Source organism: Papaver somniferum, chromosome 3 (genome assembly GCF_003573695.1).
Source record: "Papaver somniferum cultivar HN1 chromosome 3, ASM357369v1, whole genome shotgun sequence".
Lineage (NCBI taxonomy): Eukaryota > Viridiplantae > Streptophyta > Magnoliopsida > Ranunculales > Papaveraceae > Papaver > Papaver somniferum.
In genome coordinates, this window is record NC_039360.1 from 109,590,742 (window position 1) to 109,595,897 (window position 5,156).

The 5,156-nt window shown below is 34.4% G+C and overlaps 1 long non-coding RNA gene across 1 annotated transcript; it reads right to left on the reverse strand.

Annotated features, from left to right (window-relative positions):
- Positions 1–3,546: 3,546 nt before the first annotated feature.
- On the reverse strand, positions 3,547–4,167 carry LOC113361546. Its single transcript, XR_003365179.1, has 3 exons — positions 4,040–4,167; positions 3,684–3,746; positions 3,547–3,601 (listed from the first exon to the last, which is right to left on the reverse strand). It is a non-coding gene; the product is annotated as an uncharacterized LOC113361546 (long non-coding RNA).
- Between the last annotated feature and the right edge of the window lie 989 nt (positions 4,168–5,156).

Genomic DNA, 5,156 nt, shown 5'->3' on the forward strand with positions numbered 1-5,156 from the left:
TTATTATTAGCATTCTCAAAGATGAATTTTCTTACACAATCTATGGAACTCGACCTACATGCACACAAAAAAGAAGAAGCTAAAACCAGCAAAAGGATGAACTGAGTAGCCCAACTGATCAGAATAGTACACTGCGGCAAAAATAAGTTCGGCGTTAGAAGTTTAATGATAAAGTTGTAACTGATTTAAAAAAAGGAAACAAAGTTCTAACAACAGAGTATGTCATAAAAAAAGTTCTTGACCCCTTCAATATCAACTCCACTATATCTGTGTTGTTAGAAGATACAAGCACTAAGTACTCCAATTCTTACTGGTCCATAAGAGGTCAAGACTTGTTAATAATTGAAGGAAACGGGAACAAGCAAGTGCTTTTTGATTTAAATAAAAAATTCTTGAACTCTTACAGACAAGTGCTTGTTGAAGGAACTACAAATTCAGGAACTACAAATTCGCAGCAATACTATTTAACTGAGTATTCCGTTGAAAGCAACAAATAAGTCAGTTACTATTGATGGCAAACTGAATATCCTATCCATTGAGATTAAAGAAAAGCTTATATGCAAGCATAAATGATGGCACAAAAATATAAACAAACACATGCGCAGATAAAACCAAATAGCTGTGATGCTACAGGAAGATCTCTCCTGCAGTTAAAACATAAAGAATTATATCATACAATTGTCGACCATATACATTTTTCTTTAACACCACAAACATTACATATCTCTGCAAGTTCTTAAGGTAAATAGTTGTCGGAGGAGAACAAGAGCAGTTACACCTACTGATAATTAAGATATAACATATCCAATGAAAGAAACAACAACCAACCCTTTTACATTTTTCATAAAAGCGTAAATTGCGCACAAGTTTTCTTCAATTTTCTATTTTAGTAAGTGGCCTAACAAATGCTATCTAGTAGTTCTATCCAAAACGAAATATAAAATGACAAAGCAAACAATCTTCTACAGAAACTCTAAAATTGGTCATAAGGGGTAGGAAAACGGAGTAGAAATCTGGCTTGCTAATAATAATTCAAGTAGAAATCATCAAAATCCTTTTCCCTAAATAAAGCATCTGTATCTGAACGCGCAGATGGATCTGGAGTTGTCATCTTCGCTTCAAGTCTACCTACTTCTTTTTGCAAGTGTTTAACTGTTTAACTAATTATTTTTCTGACACAACCTGCAAATAAGCATGTAAATGTGGAGCTAAATAAGTTTATCACTTTGTGGAGGACTAGGAAGATGACAAAAGAAAACCTTTTACTTGTTCTCAAAAATTAAATTGAAAATGCAACTAAACTTGAATGAGCAGTGAGGAACTAATACAGAGAGAGAATATATGAATATCTACAAAAAGACATACGACAAACGGAAGGCATACCATATTCACTTCGGTATTGTCAGTGACTTCCTTTGCACGGGTGGAAAAGGAGAGAGTGTTGGGAGATTGTTCAAAGTGACTCATTGCTGAACTAAGCGTACATATGATGGCCCTACGAGCATTCCCAACAAGTGAGTGTTGTAATATGCGTGTGACATTTGAATCCTTGTAAGGAATATCGCCACTTCTTTTTCCAGCACTGAGAAGAAAAGGTCCAACAAGAAAATTAATTAATCAACCATTTCAATGAATCTAGAAAGGGAAAAACCAAAACGAGAAAGTAACAGTTGTCAAACTGAGGATGTCCCATAAAAATATATGTTTCTACTTTACCAAACTGAGTGAGTAAAATGTTCGCAGAAGAACTACCATTAGTAGCAAGCCATCTCCTTGTTAAAAATATCGAAGGCAACAATTCAGTTGTTAATGTAGAGTTCGCGTATAAATTCTAACCTGATTTTTATGATTACAGTAGTCGGAGTCATTAGAATAAGGTTAATGTGGCAACCTTCCCTTAGCCTAGCCCAGTATGCATGTGTCTGAGTAGCTCTTCCCCTACCAGCAAGGTCAACAAAGTTCTGCAGGTAATGCAGTTAGAGTCTGCTAATGGTGGTGTTCGTTAAGTTATAAAGAATATATATACCTCGATGACAGTTCTGAAATCCTTGGTTTTAGCTTATTTCCTGATAACATGAAGAGGCGACCATGTGTTCAGCTCTCCGTGTACATAAAGAAAATAAAAAAAGAAAAAAAAATTCAAGCATTCAGCGGAGAGCTATTACCTGATCTTCATCCCAATACTAGTTGTTTTCTATAGATTTTGAAATTAGTGGAGCTTGATTCGCAGATGCAATGAACACATATGGATCTTCATAAGCACTAACATTTAGGCCTTCGACCCTGACCCAATCACAGATCCATCACTCCAGCCTTAAAATGCAAATAAAACCAAGACTATATCAACTAACAACCACAAAAAGAAAAAGGGATGAGGAATATACTTAACACCTTCACTACCAACACACATACACGAATATCCACTCCAACTGAAATTCGAAGAATAACATATGAACTGATTTTCAACATGTTCCGCATCCACGGTAAGGAATTAATATTTGGCATCGATAGAGATGAGACATTACAGAAGAGCAGTTAAGGAACCCAACCATTGAGTTACACAATTCGATACTTAGGATAGGGGAAAATAGAGTACTCAATAAAAAAAAGAAACGGAAAGAATGATACATATTCCATCCGTAATGCATAGGCATTTCATCTCTCGTCAATAGTATTAGACTATTTTCCCTATAATACCAACAAGAACACATGAGTTTCAACATGACAATAACAGAACCACAGTATTATTGGATGACATTCATCCCATGCAATAAAAACAAAATATGTTCATATTTAATGGAGGTGCAGGATAAAAGCATCTAGGACAAAAATTTCTCAGCACCAAGAACCAAGTTTTGTCTCACCAGAATACTGTAATGGTCTGTCATCCTTGTTGTTAACCCATCTACTGTGCCATCCCTTGTGGAAGAGATAATTATGCCTGGAAGACAAAAACATTAAGCTATCAAATAGGAATGCTATACATGAATCAAAACATACACAACAATGTAAAGTGAGTTCATATTCGAACACCAAATCGAGTTAACAATAGACTTTTCTTGAGTTTCTATGTCAATCATGGTTAGCACAAAAATAAAGGCCTTGTACCTAGGATACAATATCGTAAAGTAAACAAACCTTTTTCCAGTCTTTCCCATACTCTTCATAAAAGAATGTAAGCTCTTCCTTGCTCCACTAAGATCCTAACCTGCCAGCTAGCTTCCTCTCCTACATAGCAAAAGTATCTCATCACTAAGTATCTACACAACAGAAACAACACGGACTTCACTCTGAACGATAAAGTACTCAGTTAAGATTCTAGAAATGTTAAGAGAAGTGAGTAACCCGGTTTTAATTGTACAGATGGAGCTTTTTCTCCTGATTTTAATTTCTTTAGCCATTCCAACTTTTGCTTCACCCCTGCAGACTTTAGGTCGTTCAAATTGAATATCACCTATATAGTCCATAACCTACAATCACAAACAGAATTTGTTAGCCAGCATATTATACACTTAATAAAATGGACACAAGAACTATCAATATCATACCCCTTTTGTTTCTTCTATGACTGTTTATCCATGTGATCAGATTTTCCATCAACCTTGACCAAATAAAAAAATGAATAGCAGTTATTGTTACAGATTTCAAACTATACGAAGATAGAAACCAAAAATTGATTTTACCTTGGTAAGACCCTCAGCATACTGAATCGATTCAGATCGACCAGTTTTATTTCTTGGTACAAGCTGCATTAACAAACATGAAAAAAAATCAATATCCCCAACAAATTCCAGATTCAAATAGCAATCCCTAATAAAACAGGCAAAATAACATCATTAACAAACATATACGAATCAAAATCCTTAATAAATTACAGATTCAAAGAACAATCCCTAATTACAGATAAAACCCTAAAGTCTTTATGATAATCGAAACAGATTTTTTTGGTGAAAATCCTAGAATCTTACAAGAAAATTAGATCTAACCAAATCCAAATTAAATAAGAGAAAAAGAAGAAGAAGAAGTAGAAGAATCATACGCGATGTAAGGGGTTTGTTTAATTACAAACAAATCGTTGTTGTTATCTTTCGGTTTAAATTTGGGCTTTTAGGAGAAGATTGAGAAAATGAGAAAGGGGTTTGGGTTTAGGAGCAAAGATTGAAGTGATTACTTCTGATTTTTTTTAGTTTCTGACTTCAACGTGGATATGAAAAATGGATAAAAGAGATGCGCATCTAGCAATTGAGCAGGTTAGAACGATAAGAGAGAGGAGGACAGATAGAATTTTAAAAAGGTTTGTTATAGAAAGTTCTTTCTCTCACAGTGGTTTTAGAACTCTACCAAAACCTATTAGGGAGCTTCACGTTTTTCGAAAAATACCTATTTGGGGAAATTAGGGGGAGACCCAAAAAAAATAATATTCTCGTTCTCAGACCCACAATTAATTTTGTATACCGTGACACCCATAATTATATGAAATTATTATATGAATCAATGCATAACTGGTTATGCATACTATCTTTTTCAGGGGTATAATTGGCAGCGCAACTTGGACATAACATATCTAAAAATCCGCGCCTTAGAATTTTACAAATTTTATATCGTTGGAAATCTTTTTAAAAGAGCTACGCAACGAGTACAAACAAGAATATCAAATTTTTGTTTTTAACGAAAAAATCGGAGGTGATCCTCATTTTATGAATTTTTTTTGAAAACTTGATACTTAACCATTATGCAGTCACCAAAAACGATGCATAACACATTCTGCAGACGCATAACGAATTATGCAACCATTTTCTCGACTGCATAACAAATTATGCATCTGCATAACAAAGTTATGCATCTATAACAAGTTATGTAACCATTGTTTTGGTTGATTTTAGCCGTACATATAAAAAATTGATGCATAATGCAGTATGCATCCATATTTACGGATGCATATCAGGTTATGCATCTATTTTCTCGATGCATAATGCATTATGTAGCCATATTTTCGGACGCATAACAGGTTATGCAGGTTTTCTGGACTGCATAACAAGTTATGCAACAAATTTTGTAGATGCATAACAGGTTATGCATCCATTTTCACTAATGCATAACATGTTATGCAGACAGTTTCTCGACTGAATGACATGTTATGCAGTCATAACCACATC